The sequence below is a fragment of the Protopterus annectens genome, chromosome 2.part1 (assembly GCF_019279795.1).
Source record: "Protopterus annectens isolate FY-2018-M chromosome 2.part1, PAN1.0, whole genome shotgun sequence".
NCBI lineage: Eukaryota > Metazoa > Chordata > Ceratodontiformes > Protopteridae > Protopterus > Protopterus annectens.
The window spans coordinates 547,496,931-547,522,264 of record NC_056729.1 but is presented as its reverse complement, the minus strand read 5'-3'; positions in this window follow the sequence as shown (position 1 = coordinate 547,522,264).

The following is a 25,334-nucleotide window of genomic DNA, read 5'->3' as shown; positions in this document are numbered from 1 at the left end:
TAGACACAATGCAGCTGCATCTCAGCCTCAGTGCGGAGCTCCATCAACACTTGTGGTCAACATTTGCATCTGTAATGCTCTTACCAGGCATGAAACCATTCTGCAAATCATCAATCTTCACCATGTTCTCAACCTAGTTGCCACCACCCTTTACTATTACCTCATCCTGTGACCGATCAATGTTATCCCTCACTTGTTACTACAGCTCTGCAGACCACCCTTGTTCAGATAAGCAGTGCCCATACATATTTGCCAACATCTCCCACATCCTTTCACTTTCCAAGATCACAGTAAACAATCCAGTTAAAAATACCACTACCAGGTCTCAGAAACACCTCCAGGCATCCACAGGTATGTCACCTGGAACAACAGCCTTTCCACTGATAAACCCCTTCATAGCTATCCTTACATTCTCCTTGATAATCTGTTGCACCTCCTGATTAACCATACCCACCTCAACCAACCTACCCTCCCTCCCCCGTTTTTCTTATGGAACATCCCATCAAAGTGATGTTTCCATATGTTCTAAACACACTCCTAGCTTGTATGTTTCACCCATATTCCTTTATCACCCTTTTGTGCTGCACATCCTCCCTAGCTATGTGCCTCTGTCTAGCTAATAGCTACAGGCCCTATACACCATCTGTGCTGTCCAACATTACATACAACCCCAGACTCCACATCTGTATGTCAGACTCCACATCCATAGCCATGTCAAACACTCACTTTGCCATGCACCCCATGTCTTTATACTCATGTCTACTCTCTACATCTATCTGTCAATCCCACTTCTCCTTTTTTTTTCAAAACAGGTTTATTGTTTTAACATATAAGAGAAATATCATAACATTTTTATACAAGTAATTAAAAATAGGTATTATTATAATATTCAACAAAACAACTAAAGTATTTACAAAGACATCCACTACAATCAGATCAATTAATTAAACTAAAATACCATGCTATTGAAATTAAATTTTTTTTAACAAATTTTGTAAATTATCCCATACAATATAATAAGATGTTTTTCTATTTGTTCTTGTCCGAATTGTGTTTATTTCCATATGGCACACTATATTCATAACATTTTTAAATTCATTGAGAGAAGGTGTATCTGAAATCAATTTCGAGTTATTATTTTCCTAGCCACTGCTAGAATAGACCATAATAAGGGAAGCTTAACCTTTTTAACACTTTGAGGTACAAGTGTGTTGAATAATATAAGAGATTTAGAAATAATGAAATTATCTGTAAAAAGCCTGCAAAAAAATCATTAATTGACTTCCAGTATTCTTTCAATTTTATACAGTCATAAAACATATGAGCCCAGTCAGCATTAATTTCTACATTACATCTCTTACATAAATTATCTTTATTATTTATTTTATTCATCATCAAAGGTGTATAAAAAGATCTATGTAAAAATTTCCATGTATAAAGTCTCCAGACAATGGAAGACGTAGTTCTATAAGCAGATTCCAATATATATTGTTTATCTTGTTGATTTGGTGGGTCCCCATTAATAGAAGTGAAATAATTCCAGTATGAATCTACACTGTAAAAAGTTTCTTGTCTGAATCCCACTTCTCCTTTGACAACACCTTTCTCTGCATACTCCCCTATATTTCTTCATTCCACAACCACATGTGTAGGAGCAGTCACCATCTGGGCAGTATGTCAACCTGTGTCGGACTGAGCATAGTAGGTCACAGGTGCATTAATGTAATGCTGAGTATGAGTACAAATATTACACATCCACTGAGGGCAATCAGAATACCATCACCACATACGTCTGTGGTCTCACAGGCAACTATCCAACCCACCCTGTAATGGAGGTCAGCCACAGCACATACACACACACCATAGCTACAGACGACCAGCTTCGGACATGTTTAGGACAAACATCACCCCCCTGGCTCAACATCAGTATCGAAGGATATTCACACCACATGCACCCCTACCCTTACCATTAATCAGGTGCAAACTGCCTACTTACACATAATGCTATGCATGTCCATACAATTCTGCTAGGTACTGGAGTATTATTTGATGTAATGTAGTGGCTACTGATACTCATTACTAGTGAGCTGTCTCTGTAAAGAACTATGGACAATGTCTGATGTCCTGTGATGTCTTTTTCCCTGTTTATGTCTTTCAGGTGTGATGCAGAGGCTTCCAGGGTATGATGTCCAGGAGACAGCAGCCATAACTAAGGCCATCCTGGAATGGTAACACATCCCCTTCAGTCGGGTTTGCCAACATCAGTGGGAGAGGACAGTCCTCTGGGAATACCTCACACAGAGAGTGAACACCTTGTGGAACCATGGCCGCACATATGAACAGGTTGGGCACAGAGCAACTGACCAGATTCAGCGTGCATGAGAACGAGCTGCTGTGGTGATGAGGGACCGTTCTGCTATTGGTGGGTGACCAGCCAGAGAGGCCCCACTTACAGCAATGGAGGAGCTCCTTGCCAACATGTATGTATATATATATATATATATATATATATATATATATATATATACATATGTATGGAGATGCATATATGTGGACAAATCTATACATAATACATATCTATATATATGTATATATATATATATATATATATATATATATATATATATATATATATATATAGAGAGAGAGAGAGAGAGATACACATCCACATGTATATCCACATATATGCATAGATAGATAGATATAGAAAGGTGAATACATGTATATATATATATATATATATATATATATATATATATATATATATATATATATATATGCAATATAATATAAATATATGTATATGTGTACATAAATATGCAGAAATATATGACAGCTACAAACACATGCAATCTGAGGGTCATGCTGCTGCACACTAGAATCTACATCTGAAATTGCACTCACTGGATGTATTTCTTAAAATGGGGAACTATGACATCTGTGCTGTAACAGAGACCTGGTTAAAGGCAGCAGGAAGCACCCCTGCACTACTAGCCTATTACCCATTCCACAACTCTTGGCTGCAGAACTGTGACTGAAGCTCCAAAGGTGGTGGTGTTTCCATATTCATTAAGGAGGCACACACCTCCAGAGTGCTGACCAACTTTGGCATTATAGATCCTGCAGGCATAGCTAACATTGGGTAGGACAATGGTTCGGGTCGTAGCCTGCTATAGGTCCCCAAACATGTCCCAACACTCACACTCCATGTCCCTAAACACCCTGGAGGATGATATTGTCCAACCTAACACTCACATACTGGTTGACTTCAACTACCCCTCCATTAACTGGGAAAGCTACTCATGTACCAATGCACATGTCCATCACATCGAACTGGTCCTTCCTAACATGGGTGACTGTTGCTCGACACCAATAGACAACTCCCCCTTATTATATCTGAACACAAATTAATCACCTTTGGAAATCCATGGTCCTCCCACACCCCCCTGCACAGGTAACCACCATGAAAAGCCTTTCCAATGCTGAATATGGCCTCATAACAACAGAGGTGGCTAACCTCATGACAGCCATGCAAATGGAGACTAGGTGCATGACAGCTGAATCAAACAACAATGCACTATGAACATGTACACAAATGCATGGGTACTGCCATACCGAATACAACCAAGATCATCACCTCCAATAAAAGGAAGCTGATCTGGTAGTCTCCTGGCATACAGACAGTGTACAACAGAAGGAGGGAACAGATATGGAATAACGTGAAGTCCCAAGACTGGCAATCAACCTTTATCAGCCTCAATTGAAGGTTGAGATCCCTCATCAAATACTACAAACTTAGCTGTGAGAACAGAATTGGAGCACATAGTGTAGACAACCACAAAGTCTCATACAGTTATGTTAAGAATCACCATGGCAATACCAAGATTTGTTCTGAGGTGCTAGACAATGGAACCTCCCAGACTGAGCCATAAAATATTGCCAATATACTGGCTGGCATTCTGAGTGCAAACATTACCCCTCCCTACTCCCCCATAGGACCAATCATAATACCAGTACATTGCTAGGCACCCAGTATTACTCCAGCACAGGGTAAAACACCACTGTCCAAGCCAAGAATGCAGCTTCTATGGGACCTGAGAATATCCCTGGCTGTGTTCTACATGAACTACAGAGTGACCTGGCTCCTTACCTGTGTGCCCTGTTCAAGCACAGCCTCACCTCAGGCTTTTTCCCTACTGAATTGTACACTGTTGCAGTCACCCCTCTCCACAAATGATATGTAACTACAGACCCTGGGAAATACCACCTCAACTGCCTGACAAGTCTGTTATGTGAAGCTATGGAATGCATCATCATGCACCTAATAAACAGGGATATGGGAATCTGCAGACTCAGGATCCCACACAGTTTACCTTTGTGAAGGATAGGTCATATCTGCTCATTCCACCTGGTCAGCTTCTTGGTGTCAGTCACCTGAGCTGTGGATGAAGGCAAGGTGACACATACAGCCTACATTGATCTTACCAAAGCCTTTGATAACATTCCCCACTCACTAACTAGGTGGGAATAGAGGCACAAACACAGGGGTAGATTGGACATACTGGTGTCATACATTGAGACAGTTGCAGATGTCACTGCGTTTGTTGTAACATCCTTTATGAGGTATATGACATCGGTAATACCCATAGATGTGAGTATTTACTGAATGCATTTCCCAGAGTCCAGAACTGATTTACCAAGGACACCAACTGTCTGGTGAACACACAAAATATAACAGGCAGACATATGGCCAGACTGCGGACAGCGTGCCATTGGAGAGGTATGTCAGAGATATATCACTGTGATTCCTGACATCGCACACTAAATGCATGTCCCCACAAACCCTGTCAATCTATCAATCCACCATGTGTATAACAGCACTGATGACATAAAATCTGTTAACAAATCTGGTGATATGTCCCCCATGTTGGTTGGCTGTCTACACATGTCCTGTCCTGTGACATATTGCCACCCACTGAATGTGAATCTGTAGGCCACATCCTCTGTAATGTCCCTCACACAGGCAAGGAAATGGTGCAAGGCCCATATTATGGAATGTCCCATATGTCAGTACTAGCAGCAGTGTCCAGGCCCACAGCACATTACAATGTGGGCACCTACATAATGGTATGACCGTTGCAATACCTGACATCTGCACATCTATACAGAGGACAGACAGTAAGTAGATAGCCAACAGGTTATGCATTAGGATGAACATTTTGCAAGATACACGCCTGTAACTGAAAGGTATGCCATTAATACATGACAGCAGTCCTCAATGACATGTCCAAAAAACATAATAGTCTACAGTTAATATCAACATATCAGATAAATATCCAATAGGAGATACATATAAACATACAGCTCAAACACAAATAACAAGATACTCAGTACTCAGAGCCCAGCTTTGCATGCAGAGGTGCATGGTTCCAGTGCTACAATCTGCAATCTACTCTTACTTGAAAATGCACTGTTAAAAGTACTAATGTAATGATGCAATATGTGTTAAACTATTTCTGTCAAGCCAGTGCAATGTAGCTGGTGTAACATGCAAGTGTGACTGCATATAACCTGGCATACCACCCATGTATGAAACAAATCCAAAGAGAAAAGATTGTGGTACTACCCATGAATACCCAGGTGTCCCATGCAGTATACTCACACCCGTTGCAACTGTAATGACAGCACATAGAAACATGTTATGTACAGGAAATGAAATACACTTCTTAAAGATGTCATTACCCTGCTATTTTATCAGACTGGAATGTGATCACAGGTTACCAGGGATGAGCTATGCAGAGCAGGTGTAAGCAGTGCTTAAATGTAAATGCTAAGCAGATTTGCACACTGGTAAGTGAAGCCTACACGGTGTAAGCTCCTTTTCGTTTAGCCATATGTTAGCAACACTTATTGTCCTGCAAACCCACTTAAAGCCACATTAAAGTGTCTTAATCACCCTGTCTCCATTAGCTTAGCAACAAAACAAACAGCCCATGCAGGTCATGAACCCAAGACCCTGTACACTATAGTCACAACACATAATCACTAAGCCATCTGAGCTGTAAGAAGGTCTATTGGTTTTTCAAATATATCATTCAGTACACATACTGAGTAGTAGCAAACAACTGCTTTGACTACTACAATTGTTTAGTACTTGTAAGTGAAAATAGTGTTGAATCAGTCATGTTCTTATATGTAAATATACACATTTCAGATTACTATGATGGGATACATCTGAGAAGGTACATACAGCTCTTGTATTTATACATAAAGGATATATATATACATATATATATATATATATATATATATATATATATATATATATATATATATATATATATACATACATACATACTATTTATTATTTATTTATTTATTTTACATTTGTTTACTGGGATAGTCCAACTGGATACATATCTATTTTCAGTGGAGGCCCAGGGAGAAAAGCTCCAAAAAGACATTCAACAAACTGCTACATTTTTACAGTTTAAAACACAAAATAAAACACAAATAAAAGGATTTTTATACAGATGTAAGCAAACACAAAAATAGATTCACAAGCAAATTATTACATTACTCAGATGGAAAATTCTAGACAATGTTTTTAATAATGATAGGGTATTAAATGCCTAGTAGGCTAACTTGGTAGTAGATCCAAGGAGATCATAGGATTTATAAGTTAAGAAACAATAAAGTGTAGGCAGAAGTCCTTCATGTGCACATGAGTGATGGTTAGAGTTAGTCTGGATTAGGACAAGGACATAGCCATCATTTTTTAAAGTACTGAATCAGACTTTTCTTGAACTGAGGTAGAGAGAGTTCAGATGTAAGATTAGCAGGAAAAGAATTCCAAGTTTTGCCAACAGAGTTAGCAAATAAAAATTTACTGTCTGTCTTGTTGGATTTGAGAGTTTGAACTAGTAGTCTTTCAGATGAACGAAGTATGCTAAGGTTACTGCAGGGGGGAGATGAGGTTTTTAAGTACAGGTATATTATCTGGTCGGTACATATTTATACACACACACACACACACACACACACACACACACACACACACACACATATATATGTGTGTGTGTGTGTGTGTGTGTGTGTGTGTGTGTGTGTGTGTGTGTGTGTGTATATATACATAACATATGCCCATGACATGTAGTAGAGTCATACCTCAGCATCATAATTCTCAATCTCTTAGTGCAAAGGAACATAATGTATGTATTGCAGTTATAAATGTAAAATGTTGCTACAGTGACAGGGGTTGTGTCAACATACATGTTGTGAAGGAAAGCTCTTCTGAGACTGACATGTACATCATCAGTTACTGACAGACATCATAAAATCATCATAGTGATGTACCACACAAATCACATTTATGATCCTGTGGAATACAGAAGAAATATGAGCAATAAACATGGACAGTCTGAAACAATCTGGTCAGTCAGGAGGTATATACAGAACTTAGTGCAAGAAATGTGGAACAAGCCTGACAAAGGGGATGTTTAAGCCATGAAAATGGGATTATATCACACATACTGGACTAAATAAGCTCACCCAGTTGATGCATTCACACCCTCCTGTCTGTCCTAATACATATTAACTGGAGGAGCTGAGTTTCCATGACACATGCATCCCACTAGTTAGTGACATTCATCCTCATAGCAGCCAACTGCTTTGTCAGAAATACACAACCCCGTATGGTGCCCAGGCAACAGTACATCTGACAAGTATCTGGACATAGCATCACACTAGACTAAATACACTGAGCTGCTAGGCATGTCACCAAGCACTGTCTACACTACAGGCAGACTGCCACAACACTAACCCAATTTACCTACGGGGGAATACACGTGTAATTGCAAATATAGCAGGCACTACAGGTGTGTAACAGCACGGAGTAACAGACACCAGTGTGAAAGTGCATACCCACAACCAATCTCAACACCGTCACAGTCACATAATGGAAAGTCTAAGTAATAGTATAGTATATGGACTGTGTGAGCAACTTTCATCATCATGTTTGCCACTCACACACTAACCCTACATATACTGGCCCAATTCACAGTGTAGTCGGTTGCCTGACTGTGGTATGGGACATGTCTCAGTGTGGTCCTACAAACATATAGGCTGATATGGTATCAGAAACTGGAGCAGCATGCAACGTCGGATAGAACAGGACCAAGAACATTGACATCTACCCCAATCTGTACACAGGCCAAATAACATAATCACAATACATGGCTACATAATACAGACACTCTGTCAACAATCACCATAAATATACAGACCTCATTACTGTACAGACTACAACAGAATGTTCAGGTTTTGTCCTCAAATATTAGGCCTCCTATAAATTACATGTCTGGCAGTCTGATATATCACTGACTTGATATCAGGAATTATGTCAGTAAATAATGGTATACTGTACATATCCACCTCTTACTGCATGACATATGAACAAAGGGTGACAGACTTGGGTGATTGAGGCAGAAGGAACACAATGTCAATAGTGACATATTGCTATCATAAATTGAGAACATTGCTGGTGTAACAGGGTTTGTTGTGACATATCTCTTCTGAGGGATATGAAGTCAGTAACACACATGGATGTTACCATTTACTGACTACAATCATCAGAGTATGCTACTGCATTTATAAAGACAGAAAATGTGTGAGTGACACACCAAATCTAAGACTCCAAACTCTGGCCAGTCTGCAGATAGCCCTACAGGTGAGAGTTTTCTCAACCACATAACACTGTCATGCCAGACTTTAAATCGTGTAGAGCAGCCATATCCACACAAACCCTGTTAAACCAACATTACTTCAAATGTAGAAGAGCAATACTTACATTCTGTCCCCATGTCTGGAACATCCCCCTCCAGTTTGTTGGCCTGTCTCAACAGTGTTTGCTGTAAGAGGTATTTCCAACTATCCTCTGTGATACTGTTTGCCACACACCCACATGAAGTCCTGCTCACAGTGGAGAAGGCCCACTTGCAGTGCTTACTTATAGGAGTGTGTTTCCATGCAACTGGCTATAGGAATGATTCCACAGCTGTTCCACATGCAATTAGCAGGTGGAGGACTCTAAGTCGTGTACAGGCCATCAGCTGATCATGAGCATTACCTACCAATGTCAAGCGCCTGCCTATGCAAAACAGATGCATTTTTCCACATCTACCAGAGAGGGTGAGAGAGAGAGAAACAGAGGGAAGGAAAGAAAGGATGAGAGAAAGAGCCAAGCATGTTTGTGTATGATCTGTGGGTGGAGAGAGATCTCTGGGTATTATAATGGTTGCCTAGATATACATTTATGGCTATGGATTGTCTACAACAACCTCTACAGTGTTTGGCAACTGTTGGCCTTGTAATGTGACATTGGGACATATGTGTCCTCAATATGAAAATGCTGCAAAATTCACCATGCAATGGATCCTGTTATTACACAATCACACCAACACCCACACAGGATACTGCTAACCCACACACACAAACACACACTCACTGGAATATACTGTGTTTCAAATATCTACCTAGCTATGTATTGGTACTACAGTGCTATGCAGTTATTGCATGCACCACGAAGCTTATATGTTGAAGAGCTGTCCAAATGTATCTTTGCAAGTGAGTGACATCAGCTGCAGTGCTAAAGGAGGGAGAGGGAAGTGTGAATGACCACAAGATCAGGTGTCATCAAAGACATACGCACTCTCACAGTTGGCAGGACCAGGAATAGAACTCCTACCTAATTAGTTTGCTACACTACAGTATTCCACATTTATTACGAGTGCCACAGAGCTTATAAGGCTGATATTTGGCCAGAGGGTTATTTCAGGGTGACTAACATCATGCTAAAATAGGCCAATGGCTGGTGTAGTGGTGTGAATAGCCTCAAATTCATTCATCTCCACACACAATCACAGTTGCCAGGACCAAGATTAGAACTCCTACCTAACTAGTTTGCTACACTACAGTATTGCATAGTTATCACGAGCACCATGGAGCTTATAGGGCTAAGATTTGGCCAAAAGGTCATTTCAAGGTGACTGACTGATGTACAATAGCACCATGGAGCTTACAGAGCTGAATATTGGTGATGGTTTATTTCAAGGTGACTGACAGCAGGACTGCTGACATGGGCAATGGGAAGTGCAGTGTGTGTGAAAGGGCCATAAATCATTCTTCTGGAAACACACACACACTCAGTCACACACAACTTTACATTGGACAGCGCTGGGCATACAAATGCTACATGAATTCTGATTTGTACAATTGTGTTACACAGTTATTACAAGCACCACAGACACTATAGGGCTGAGGGCTACCAAAAGGAATGTGTACAGTGATTGACATCAACACATCATGTGATACCGGCCAATTGGATGTGTAGTGGGTGGGACAGGCCTCATAATGGAATCCTCTCTGTCACTGTCTGTCTCTCTCTTCCCCACATCTCTATGTGTATATGTTTGACATATTATAGTGTGTTGGCCTTGGATATGTCTGAGTATTCCTGTCCAATGTGTGTGTGAAGCATGAATGGTGTACAATTTGGTGTATGTGCATATCATTGCTGGAGCCTTCCTGTGTCCTGAAAGAGTGCTCTTCAAACTATCTGGAGATATACAGAGCTGAGCATATTTTTCTGGCACTTCAGAGTTGTGTACTGGTAATTGTTGTTTGACTGATTTTATATCATTGCTGGCTGACTTCAGAGTTGTGCACTGTTATTTTTGCTTCACTGTATAGTTTTTCAGATCTCTGCTGAGGGTGTTGGTTTTCTCATACCCACCCTTCCTATTCCTGTGTTGCTTAAATTTGGAGGTTTTTGCAGTTGCCCGCCCCACTGTAGATTTGATCTGGGACACTCCCCCCAGTCCCATATCTTTACCTCATTCTACCTAATAGACTCCTTCTGCATTGTTTTTAGTCATTTTTAATTTAAAGCATTTTTTAAACTGTTTGGTCTAACATTGCTACATACTGAAGTGTGCTAGCTTACACTGCATTTGAATTGTTTTGACTGCTGTTTTAGCTACTTTTCTGTGTGTATATATATATATATATATATATATATAAATATATACATATATATATATGTATATATATATATATATATATATATATATATATATATATATATATATATATATATATATATATATATATATATATAAATACCTTTCCTGTAACTAGTGTAGTCCAGATTCAGATTTGCTGTATCCAGGACTGTATGCAAGCTTCTGAGCCCCCTCAAGCTTTCTGTGTTGGAGGGAAGCCTTCTAGCTTATCAGTGGGAGTGGTGAGCACTAGGTAATCTATCTACCACACAAGGAGTGGTTCTGGCCCAGAAATTGTAGTTATTGGCCGTTTGGGCAGTTTTTCCATCTCTCTCAACTTTCTGATGTAAAAGCCCACATTTGCACTTGTTTCCTCCTTTTCCTGTAACTAGTTTAGCCCAGATACAGATTCTTACTTTTAGCACTTGAATTTGCTTATTTGTGATCAGCACTTGTTCATAACTTGTAAGCACTAAATAACCTACTAATTACTACAGCACTCAGCCTTCCTCATTACCTAGAGGAAAACAGTTTTGGTACTTACTTTCCTCACTTGCTTCGAGAAAAACAGCTCTTGTACTCACTTTCCTCACTTATCTAGAGGAAAATAGTTTTTTTATTCAGGCATGTCCAAGGGTCAGCTCCCAGTGTTCTCTCTTGTCTATCTGATGAATCTGGGCATCTTGGGGCAATGTAGAAATTGCCTCATGTACACAGGCAAACCTCTCCTCCTATCACCCAACACTACAACCTGTGAGAGATGCACTTATCCAACTTATCTTAGTCAAACTGGAGGTAAAGCTCTCTCCAATCAAGACTGAACTTGACAGTCAAGAGGAGAAGGTACACACTTGCACCACACCACACTCAACACATAGTCGCACTAAATCTACACCACCAAAATCCACACATAGAAATACAAAAACATTCATGGAGGCTCTCAATAATAATCTGCTCAAGCAACAGAGACCTCCAAAGCAGAAATGCAAGCAACCTCCACCCCCCCAACACAACCCAAATGACACATAGCCCACAGACTCAGTGTGCCACTCAACCACAGCCAATAAGGCAAAACAACATACCCAACACACTAGTCATAGGTGACTCTATAGTCAGGCACACTGATGTCCCACTCACCAGGCTAAACAAGGAGAAGGCTACTGTCAGCTTCCTGCCAGTGCCAGGATCTGCCACATAACCAATGCACTCAGGCCACTCCACAACAGGTACAAATATGACTTTGTCATTGTCCATGTTGGTGTGAACTACCTGAGACATACCACCCTGGACTACATGAAAAGAGACATGGAAGAGCTCTCGATCTTGGAGCCCAGGCAGGTATGACCCTAGCCCTGAGTAGCATTCTGCCATCACCCAGAATGATGCCGCAGTACAAGGACAAAATGATCAATTTCAACAATTGGATAAGCTTCTGGTGTCATTCTAAAGGGATCCAGTATCTGTCTGCCTGGGATGACATGGTCGACAGACCACAATGCTTTGCCAGAGATGGCCTGCACCTGTCACCCCTGGGATTCCAGATACTGGCTAAGGTTCTTGCCGCCCCTATAGTGCCTTTTTTAGGCAAGGTTCAAATGACAAATTCACCACCATAACAGGAACAGGCGAGCAAAAACTGAGAGTGATGCTACTCAATGCTAGAAGAGTAAATCTCAAAATGCACTCACTCGAGGCACTCCTTAAAATGGAGAACATCAATATCTGTGCAGTGACTGAGACCTGGTTCAAGGCTCCAGAGAGCACCCCTGCACTACCAGGGTATAACTCATACCAAACTTTTTGACCATGTAACCTGGGCCGGAACACCAAAGGCAGAGGTGTGTCCATATTCATTAAGGATATCCACACCTCCAGGCTAGTTGCTCAGCATAATGCAGCCGAGGCTATCCAAGTGCAACTAACTCTGGGCAAAACTGCAATCCAAATTGTAGCTTGCTACAGATCACCCACCATGCCCCAGGATTCCCACTCCTCTTTTCTTGATGTACTGGAAAATATTAGGGTTTAACCAAACACCATAATAATGGGCAATTTCAACTACCCCACCATTAACTGGGTAAACTACTCATGTACCAACTCCTTCACTCAACACTCTCTGGAATTCATAAACTCCAATGTCCTGGATCAACTTATCCACACCCCCACCAGGGGCAACAATATCCTAGATCTAGTCATTACCAATATGAGTGACCGGTGTTCCACATCTGAAGTCAATGCCTCATTGGTCTGATCCGACCATAAACTAATTACCCTAGATATCCACATCCTGCCTCCACCCCCATTAAGGAAATCATGGAAAAAAAATTTCCAAAGCCAACTTCATCCTTCTTAAGACAGAAGTGGTGAACTTCATGACACCCATCCAGATGGACAATACAGTTATGATTACTGAATCCTACACAATTGCACTTTATAAGCACTTACATGAGTGCATGGATCATGCTATCCCAAACAGAACCAAGACGCTATCTTCCAAAAAATGGAAGCCAATCTGGTGGTCCCCTGCCATAAACAAACTGTAGAACAGAAGGAAGAAACTCTTGCAAAAGAGAGTAAAATCCCACGAGTGGATTAGCTCCCTGGTCAGCCTCAGTAAGAAGCTGCGATCCCTGATAAAATCCTCCAAAGCTAGTTATGAAAACAAAATCGCCACTGATTCTAAAGACAACCACAAAGCATTCTATAGCTATGTCAAGAATCTCAGTGGCAACATTCAGATCTGCTCTGAGTTACAGCACAATGTCACTAAATTAAAAGACCCAACTGATATTGCCAACATCCTGGAAGATAGGTTCAGTGCTAACTTTACTCCCCTCTCACCCCCTAAAGAGCCCATCTCTATACCGGAAGAATGCAAAGTTCCTGTAATCACGGCTGCACAGGTAAAAACTACACTCTCCAAAGCCAAGAACACAGCATCCATGGGACCAGACAACATCCCAGGCTGAGTTCCACAGGAACTACAGAACGAACTGGCACCCCACCTAAGTACCATGTTCAATCATAGCCTCACCTCAGGCTTTGTGCCTGCTGAATGGCACACAGCAAAGGTTATCCCACTCCACAAGGGGAAGCCACCACGGACCCTGGGAACTACCGGCCCATTAGCCTAACAAGTCTGGTCTGCAAGACCATGGAAAGCATCATCATGGAACTTATAAACAAAGACATTGGTAATCTCCAAACTCTGGATCCCACCCAGTTCAGGTTTGTAAAAGGCAGATCATGTCTCTTAAACCTGATAGACTTCTTTGAAGCAGTCACCAAAGTCGTAGACAAGGGTAAGGTGGTTCACACAGCCTATCTAGATCTTGCCAAGGCTTTCAACACCATCCCCCACTCTGTAATTATAGATAAACTCACTAAACTAGGTATAAATCCCTATGTCACAAGATGGGTTGCCAACTGGCTCACTGACAGAACCCACACTGTGAAAGTAGCAGACTCCAAATCCAACTTCAGACCAGTGACAAGTGGAGTACCACAGGGTTCAGACCTGGGTCCTCTCCTGTTTGGTATCTACATCTCTGAAGTACAGGCTAACACAGAAGGTCTTTGGCTAACGAAGTTCGCAGATGACTTCAAACTAGGAGCCAAAATCGAAACTCCTAACGATGTGGACATCCTACAAAAGGCCCTCACTGACACAGATGCCTGGTGTCAAAGCCATGGCCTCAAGCTCAATGCCAAAAAGTGCATTGTCATCCCCTTTGGTAAAAACTCTGTACCCATGAACTACAAATAATGTATAAATAAGGAATGCCACCATCCAAAGGTTTCTGTCTGAAGAACAAAACAATCCAGCAAAACAACCAGGTAGAAACCACCACGATGGAATGAAGTATAAAACTTATTTATTGTATGAAAAATATATAACGAGCGCTTTCACATGTATCCAACTCGCTTCCTCAGGTTTTATATCAAATATTCAGTAAGAACACTTTTATATGCAGTTAACTCATTATCAATTAATATATAATTAGCAGTCAAATCAAGTAAGCTGCCAAAACAATTAAAACATTATAGAACAAGGTGAAGAAGGGCTATATTAACCCATCCTAAACCAGAGGCAATGCATGAGAAATAAAACATTGCATCTAAATTTTTTACCACTGGCTTCCATATGGACGCTCTTCAAGAGTCAAATAACAAAAACAAAAACAAAACAAAAATGACACAATAACAATAATGATAACAATGAAAGTCATAATGATCATATATATATTATATGAAAAAACAACAAATATTTACTAAAAACAGATGTATATAAAAGCAAACAAAATCAGTAAAATAACTGGAAAACTGGAAATACGTGAAAATGTGAAGCATATCATGATATCTACACACATGTTGTTTCTAAATCATGAAACGATGCATCTAAGAAATAAAATAAAACAGGGGCAAGAGCCTAGAACAAAAATCTAAATAAAACATACTATATAAGAACATTTAAGGTGAGCAAAAAGGAGCAATGTATTGACGACATTGTCGTCAATCATGTGCCATTAAAACAGGCTTAATACTAACATACTGGTTCAAACCTGGCTCGATGTGGGCTCTCAAATTTAAAATCCACCTTAGCTCAACCATCTCCAGGTAATTCATTTTGTCTCCCCCTCTTTTATTAATGCCTACAACCTGCAAAACCCTAAACCTAAAACCATGGTTAGGGTATATAGCCACATGTTTAGCTAAGGCACTATTTGAATTCATTTTATTGATATCCTATATATGATTGTACATTTGATCCCTTAATCTCCTAGAAGTCATGCCCACATAAAAAGCTGCACATTCTGTGCAGGTGGCTAGGTATATCAAATTTGTGCTCTCACAGGTGGCATCAAAACACGACTTGTAGGTATAATTAAGATGGGGATGGTCAAACTGACTATCACTAGCAATATACCTACACATGTTACATCTATTGCATGGAAAAGTACCATGTCTCAACATCTTTCTGTCCATATTACTAGTTAACAAATTAGTTTTATCAATACAAAGTATTCTCTTTAAATTCTTGCTATTTCTGTATCTAAAACTGGGTGTTGCCCCTATCAACTGGGAGCACTTGTTATCTATGAGTAATATATTCCAGTTCCCATGAACTACAACATAGGCGGTAGTATACGTAACACCGAAAGTGTGATAAGAGACCTTGGGCACAGGTGGACAGTAGTCTTTCCTTTGATAATCACACCATCACAGTAGTCAGGAAATCCTTCTACGTGGCACACCTCATCACAAAAGGTTTCTCATCCAGAAAAAAAGAGGTCATTGTTCCCCTCTACTCATCACTCATTAGACCCATTATAGAGTACAATGCCCCTTTTGGTATGTACCTCACAAGACATCTACAATAACTGGAAAGGCCGCAGAAATACCTCACAAAGAGGATTACTGGCCTCAAACAGATGCCCTACGCAGACCATCTCAAAAAACTCAAGCTTTACTCCATCACATATCGCCTACTCAGAGGTGATCTCTGCCTAACATACAAAGGTATGTCAAACCCAGAACTGTTGGACATGCTCCACTTAAAGAAATCCCAACCCCTCTGAGCTACACGCTCTAGGGACCTAAACCTTGTCACTACAATAAACAGAACATGCCGGAGGGATAGATTCCTGTCCCAGAGACTTCTCATACTCTGGAATAAACTACCTATCTATATCAAACAAAGGTCCTCATTAGCACTCTTCAAGAAAAATCTTGATGATTGGATGGGAAATAGGAAATTCACCCCGGGGATCACCTCTGTGGCTCTACTCGACAGTGGTACAGGAAAATAATTTTCTTGGGTGGCAAAAGCCAGGCTACCTTTTTGGCTGGGCTTGTATAGGCCCCAGGGATGATAGCCTAGTACCTACCTATTAACCTATGAACCTATGAGATCTGCGAATGACAGATATGTATAGTCCACTGTGTTGTCAAACATGGGCTTCATTTCTCTAAGTGTAGGAGCATCCCCGATATGACCTTCTGTTTTGAGTGTGAAAATCTATTCCAGGTAGGGTTGTACTCCAGTCCATGGTTTGGTGCTCTACACATACAGCTAGCAACCTGTTTCTGCAGGATATCTGTAGATAGGATGACAAAATGGAGTTACAATGGGCGACAGATAGGGGGATACTGTAACTTGTGCTGTTTGTGCTGCTTGTATTACATGGTTGGTGTAATAAGATATTCAGACATATGTACTGTTTTACACTGTGATGTATTATGTCATCAACTACTGACAGATATAATTATTTGCTCACAGTTATTTACTGGGAAATATAAGATGAATGAAGCTGACTCCAGTATTATGGTCCACAGCCTACACATTCTTGCACACTCCTGCCATTCTGGAGGGGTAGTTACAGACACTTGCTGATGGGGCTGTGTAAATGGTCCAGCACCTTGATACTATGGTGTCTGAGGATACCCTTCTTGTACATATATCGACTTAGCAGACTGGCCATATCCTGCTGTGGCCATACCTCTCAGCTGTACAGATTCACCCAGGTTACTCAGAGGCAGGGCTCATATATATATCTGGTCATTGTGGTTTATGAGCAGGTTTGTAGCCATCCATTACTGGGTTTGCAGGCAGGGGTAGTATGGGCACACATCAGAGTTTCAGACTTCACACATTCAATGACATCCATGCATCTACACCCCCCCACTCTGTTATTCTATCCTTTTCCTAACATTATGCGAGCAATATCTGAGAAGTATCCCTATAGTTGACCCTTCATCCCAGCAGTATTTATGGATCAGTCCACGGTTCATGCAGTGGGACATGGGTGGCATGCTACTGGGATTTGTCAACATGGCCTTGCATTTGTGTTCTGTTGACTGTGTTAGGTTGTTAGTTGTGCTCCCATGAGATACCATACATTGGCACTATGCGTGAGGCACAAGCCTTTGACCGAGGATTGTAAGCCATTTGGTAGTGATGCAGGGTGACAGGGTGTGTGTGAGGTGTTAATGGCAATATTTCCTGTCCTTATTGATCCATTGATCTGGATGCAGGCAGGGTGCTGCTTACAGCTAAGGACACACCTGCATAGAACAGCTCTTCAGCAAGCTGCATTCTGTGGGTATTCCCATACAGAAGTGGGGTCATACTGTACTCATTCCCAACAGCAAAGATATGACCTGTGATAAACCTGTGGCTGATGGTGGGGTGAGCTGAGTACATGTGTGATATGGAAGCTTCCTGCAGCTGACTCACAGATATACCTGGGCATTCCTCTTATACTGCCTTGTGCGGGGACATAGGCAGTCTCTCATTACTTCATAAATGTGCCTTTTGTGGTCTGCCAGTGACTGGCCAGACTACATCAGTATTCAATACTACACAGACAACTAATGTGCTGCGAACCTGTATGTACAATTCCAATGTTGTGTGCAGATGAGAGTTACATTTTATGCACTTTGTCTAGAGTACTTCCACCTGTGTACTGTGTGTATGTATGGGCCCCCATTCATGGCATGTCCATCTTTCAGACAGTGACAGATATTCACATCTGGACAGTGAATATGGCCGACTGCTGACATGGGTATTGCTGAGAAGCATTGTGTTTGTCACTGCAGTTGTGAAAATATGGCCCTGATAACTACAGTACTGGCCATAGGCCACCGAGACACAACCCTCAATGCCAACATGCTGACCACTTCCAGACAATATTGAACACACAACAACCTAACACCCTGCATATTGTACACATGCAACAATCTATCCAATATATTGGGCCAGCTCGGGTAATCTGTGCTCCACTGATACTACTCCTCACACTTACATGTTACTGCATTTCTACATAGGATTGTGGGGGGGGGGGCACACCTGACAACTTACTGTGCTATGACTGTATGTCAGGTACTCTGTTGGCTTTCATATCATTTTGTATTCTGACCTATCATGCAGACTGGAGGCATATCAGTGGAATACAGATCTTAGGTTTTATTGACCTGCATTTCAGTTTCAGACTTCTTACCCTTCAGAACTAACATACAATTTGCCAAACCTGTTGCAGTCTGTCTGTGTAGGTCTGGAGGTGGGTTGTTCATCATTGCCATCAGTTGGAGGCCTTAGCCCAGCCTTTCTTTATGGTCATCTACATCTGTCCTGTTGGCTGAGGCTGGTGGTACGTATGTGAGCCTCACTGACATGCATGTGTGTGTCCTATGGACACACATTTGGGCCACCACATGTACTGCAGTGGGATTTGTCACCTTGTCTAGTACTGCCTAGTGTGATGACACCAGTATATGTTATGGATTTCATGCTTCCCATATAGGTGTCCAGTATCTGCTGCCATCCCATTCAGCCACGCATTTCCCTTGTATGCTCGCATCCATACCATAGATACTAATATCAGAGCATACTACTCCATCCAGTAATTGATAGGAAGAGTGATTGTGGTTGGGCCAGTATTGAGGGCAGTGCTGGAGGGCTGACTATGTTGGATGCACATAGTACACTCTCTATACATGGTAATGCACAGGTAGTGTCAGGTTTGGCATCACTTTTACTGTAAGTGTGAGATAGAGAGAAGTGTCATTCCCTGGGTTCCTACAGTGTCAGTGTATGTGCTATGAGTTGCCTCTTTGCCAAGGGTTGGGCATACTGGGCACGCCTCCATCTGCCTACGTGGGCAGGCTCAGGTGGTTCCTACTCCGAGTCCCTCTCTGCCTGTTCTGGCCTTGGCAATGGTGGGGGGGCTGTGTGGCCTTGCTCCATGCTGTTCCTGCTGCAGCTGTTTCCGCAGGATCATATTGTGTAGCATGGCACATACTATGAATATTTGTGTACATGTAGCGGAAGAGTGCTGCAAGGCTCCACCGGATATGTCCAGGCAGCGGAACCATGACTTGAGCATCCCAAACACATGCTCCATTATGATTCTGGTTTGTGCATGTGCCTCATTATGGAGTTCTCGTTCAGGTGTGTGTTCATTTCTGAGGGGTGTCATCAGTCATGGCTCCAGTGCTCAGCAAATATCCCCCACTAGGTGGCCATATGGGCTGTCCCCACTGGCAAATGACTGGTACAGCCATGTCATATGCCAGATGTGGGAATCATGATAGCTTCCAAGGCTGCCAGCACACACATTCAAGATAATGCCCTGGGGATCGCACATGACCTGGCAGTTGATGGAGGGAAGCCCTTGCAGTTTATATAGACCCTACCCTGCTCACCAGGTTGTGCTGTGATGTGTATGTGTGTACAGACTTTAGCACCCACTACCTCAAGTTAAATTCTGCTATTTGGTGGAAGAGACACTTACTGCTGGTCAACTCCTCATGTTTAATGGGGAAATATATGTGCTCACCGGCATGTGCTGCCATGGCATCCAGGAACTGGTGGAGTATCCTAGATGCTGATACCTGTGAGATCCCCATGATATCCCTAGTTGACCTTTGGAAGGTACCTGTGGCTAACATTCTTAAGACTACACATACCTTGGTATCCACTGGAATGGGTTCCCCTCTGTTGGTTCTGTGTGTGAGGTGGGGCTGGCTCAGCTCAACAATTTGCTGTAGAATGTCCCTGTCCACCCTATAGTGCTCCACTATCTCCAGCTCATGTAGGCCCTGGTAGGTTACCCTGGGTCTGTACACTCTTCTCTTCCTCCTCACTGAGGGATGGTCATCAGCATTCACATCCTCTCCACCCTCAGCGTCTTGCACATATTGATATAGGAGATTGACAGCAGCCCCCATCATTTTGTTTGTTTTGTCAGGTAAAATTTCCCCGTCTGTGTACAGCAGTGGTGTAGAGTTTGTGGAATAACAAGAGTGAATGGGGTTTACATAGTTTATAGTACTATGCTGGGCTGTGCTGCTGCCTGTGTAATTGGCTGATTTTGATACATTTCACCTGACAGCTATGCTAGTTCTCCTTGATTGTCTCCCAACTGCTGTTTTCTCTTCCCATTGCCTTCCCATTTAAGCCCCGAGGCACTCTGCACATACCCAGTGCTCACATGTGAACTGAGCTGCTATTTCCTGTTTTTCCTTTTTTTTTGTTTAAAAACTGGTGCGCAGAGCCCACACCCATTTAAGCAGGGAAAGCAGTGTTAAACGATGTGAGACACACCCCCTTCCTGAACTCTGCTTAGCTAAGAGCAAACACGCACCACAGGGCTCCAATAAGTTTACACTAAGCATGACACACACCCTACTGAAGTCATCCTCTTGTCCTGCCTCCATGGCTCCCTATTCCTGCACCTGCACGATTAGGTGCAGGCTTCCAGTAGTTAGAAATCTGTGATTCAGTATAGGTCCCTTCATTTGCATACCCCAATGTGCAGGTCCATAGTTACAATTCCCAAGCACACCCTTTCTCCTTGGCAACCAGTGCTCCCTTGTCTTGTTTATATTCTGCCTGCCATTGACTATAATGGCAGAATGCATATTTATTTTAAATGGCAGTTTTTCCTTTTTTTTTTTTAATTTTCAGCACCCCCATGTTTGCGTGCCACTGCCTTAACTTAAACAGCCAAAATAGTTTTTATTTTTATAATAATTTTGTGGAAATTAATGCCAATAGCCTTATATTTGGCCATTGGCTTGTCTGTTTAACATAATACATGCTTTTCATGAGCTGCCATGCCACCGTTTTGTCAGATGCAAAAATGTATTTGGCTACACACTGTTCCTATATGTAATCCGTTCAGTTTGCTGGATCATAAAATCACCTCATTTGCATGTTTTTCACCAGCAAATGAGGCTAATTTGCATGGTTTTCACCAGCAAATGAGGTGATTTGCATACTGAATGGAATTCCATGCAGGAACAGTATAGGGCCGCTCGTGCACATGAAAACGGCCCTATCCTGGATCGCACGGTGGCCATATTGCATGCAGGAGCTGCTACACTGTTCCTGCATGGAATTTGGCTGTTTGTGAATCCAGCTGTAAATCGTGCTTTGCCAGGTTTAATAAATGATGATCAGACTGGTTTTATTTTACATAGGTTGGTTCAAGATAATATTACTAGACTTAATTCATTAATAGATATGGCAAACAAAAATAAGAAAGAACTTTCAATAATAACTTTTTATTTAAATAAAGCTTTTAAATCAGTTAGTGGGCCTTACTTGATTAAAATGCTCAAAGAATATATATTTTCCCCCAAATTTATTGATCAAATAATAAAGTTTTATGACAATTTGATATAATTTGTTAAAATGGCCCCCTTTCTGTCTGTTTCCTTTAAAATCTTAAAAGGGACAAAAGGATGGCCACAGTCTTCTTTGCTATTTGCACTGATTATAGAATCTTTTGCTAATTACATTAGGTCTAATAAAAATATTAAGGGTTTTTTAATAGATGAAAATTATACTTCTAAAATTCAGGTTTTTGAAGACAATATTTTCTAACTAGTGGTGATATTGAAACTTTGTTAGAACATATAGTTAATTACATAGATTATTTTGAAAATATTTCAAGTTTGGTGGACAGAAGGAAGGTTGGTATATTGTATGTGCAAGAGACCAGATGGAAGGGGAGCAAGGCTAGGTGTATCGGAGGCGGGTTCAAATTATTTTATCATGGTGTGGATGGGAGGAGAAATGGAGCCGGGGTTATCCTGAAGGAACAGTATGCTAAGAGTGTTTTGGAGGTGAAAAGAGTGTCGGCTAGAGTGATGTTTATGAAGCTGGAAATTGATGGTGTAATGATGAATGTTGTTAGTGCATATGCTCCTCAAGTAGGGTGTGTGATGGATGAGAAAGAAAAATATTGGAGTGAGTTGGATGAAGTGGTGATGACCGTACCCAAGGATGAGAGAGTGCTGATTGGTGCAGATTTCAATGGGCATGTTGGTGAAGGGAACAGAGGTGATGACGAAGTGATCGGTAGGTATGATGTTAAGCAAATGAATGCAGAAGATCAGATGGCAGTGGATTTTGCAAAAAGGATGGACATGGCTGTGGTGAATACGTATTTTAACAAGAGGGAGGAGCATAGGGTGACATACAAGAGTGGAAGAAGATGCACACAGGTGGATTATATCTTATGTAGAAGGGCCAGTCTGAAGGAGATTGGAGAGTGTAAAGTGGTGGCAGGGGAAAGTGTACTTAGGCAGCATAGGCTGGTGGTTTGTAGGATGACATTGGTGATCAAGAAGAGGAGGAGGAGGAGGAGGAATGTGCGGGCAGCACCAAGGATCAAATTGTGGAAATTGAAAAAGGGTAATTGTGAGGTGGAGTTCAGGGAAGAATTAATACATGCACTGGGTGGCAGTGAAGAGTTACCAAATAGCTGGGTAACTACAGCAGAGCTAGTAAGGGAGATTGCTAGAAAGGTGCTTGGTGTGACATCTGGAAAGAGGAAGGAGGACAAGGAGACCTGGTGGTGGAATTAGGAAGTACAGGAGAGTATACAGAGGAAGAGGAAGAAGAAGTGGGATTGTCAGAGAGATGAAGAAAGTAGACAGGAGTATAAGGAGATGAGGTGCATGGCAAAGAGACAGATGGCGAAGGCTAAGGATAAGGTGTATGAAGAGTTGTATGGAAGGTTGAACACTAAGGAGGGAGAAAAGGACCAGTACTGATTGGCTAGACAGAGGGACTGAGCTAGAAAAGATGTGTAGCAGGTAAAGGTGATAAAGGATAATGAGGGAAACATACTCACAAGTGAGGAGAGTGTGTTGAGCAGATGGAAAGAGTACTTGAGGGGCTGATGAATGAACAGAATGAGAGGGAGAGAAGGTTGAATGATGTGTGCATAGTGAATCATGAAGTGCAGTGGATTAGCAAGGAGGAAGTAAGGATACCTATGAATAGGATAAAGAATGGAAAGGCTGTTGGTCCAGATGACATACCTGTGGAAGCATGGAGGTGTTTAGGTGAAATGGCAGTGGAGTGTTTAACTAGATTGTTTAATGAAATCATGGAAAATGAGAGAATGCCTGAGGAATGGAGAAAAAGTGTTTTGGTACCGATTTTTAAGAATAAGGGTGATGTGCAGAGCTGTAGTAACTACAGAGGGATTGCATTGATCAGTCACAGCATGAAGTTATGGGAAAGAGTAGTGGAAGCTAGGTTAAGAATGGAGGTGATGATTAGTGATCAGCAGTATGGTTTCATGCCAGGAAAGAGCACTACAGATGTGATGTTTGCTCTGAGAGTGTTGATGGAGAAGTACAGAGAAGGTCAGAAGGAGTTGCATTGTGTCTTTGTGGACTTAGAGAAAGCATATGACAGGGTGCCTAGAGAGGAGTTGTGGTATTGTATGAGGAAGTCGGGAGTGTCAGAGAATTATGTAAGAGTGGTACAGGATATGTACGAGGGTAGTGTGACAGCGGTGAGGTCTGCAGTGGGAGTGATGGATGCATTTAAGTTGGAGGTGGGATTACATCAAGGATCAGCTCTGAGCCCTTTCTTATTTGCAATGGTGATGGACAGGTTGACAGACAAGATCAAACAGGAGTCCCCGTGGACTATGATGTTTGCAGATGACATTGTGATCTGTAGTGATAGTAGGGAACAGGTGGAGGAGACCCTGGAGAGGTGGAGATGTACTCTAGAGAGAAGAGCAATGAAGGTCAGCAGGACTAAGACAGAATATATGTGTGTGAATGACAGGGAGGATAGAGGAATGGTGAGGATGCAGGGAGTAGAGGTGGCGGAGGTGGATGAGTTTAAATACTTGGGGTCAACAGTTCAGAGTAATGGTGAGTGTAGAAGAGAGGTGAAGAAGAGAGTACAGGTTTGATGTAATGGGTGGAGAAGAGTGTCAGGAGTGATTTGTGACAGATGAGTACCAGTTAGAGTGAAAGGGAAGGTCTACAAGAGGGTAGTGAGACCAGCTATGTTATACGGGTTGCAGACAGTGGTACTGACAAAAAGGCAGGAGTCAGAGTTGGACGTGGCAACTTTAAAGATGTCAAGATTTGTACTGGGTATGATGAGAATTAGGAATAAGTATTTTAGAGGGTCAGCCCAGGTTGGAAGGTTTGGAGACAAAGCCAAAGAGGCAAGATCACATTGGTTTGTACATGTGCTGAGGAGGGACGCAGAGTATATTGGGAAAAAGATGCTAAGGATGAAGTTGCCAGTTAACAGGAAAAGAGGAAGGCCTAAGATAAGGTTTATGGATGTGGTGAGGGAGGACATGCAGGTGGTTGGTGTGACAGAGCAAGATGCAGAGGACAGTAAGAAATGGAAACAGATGATCCGGTGTGGCGACCCCTAATGGGAGCAGCTGAAAGAAGAAGATATAGAATATATAGGAATAATAAGAGCAAGGTTTATTATCCCTG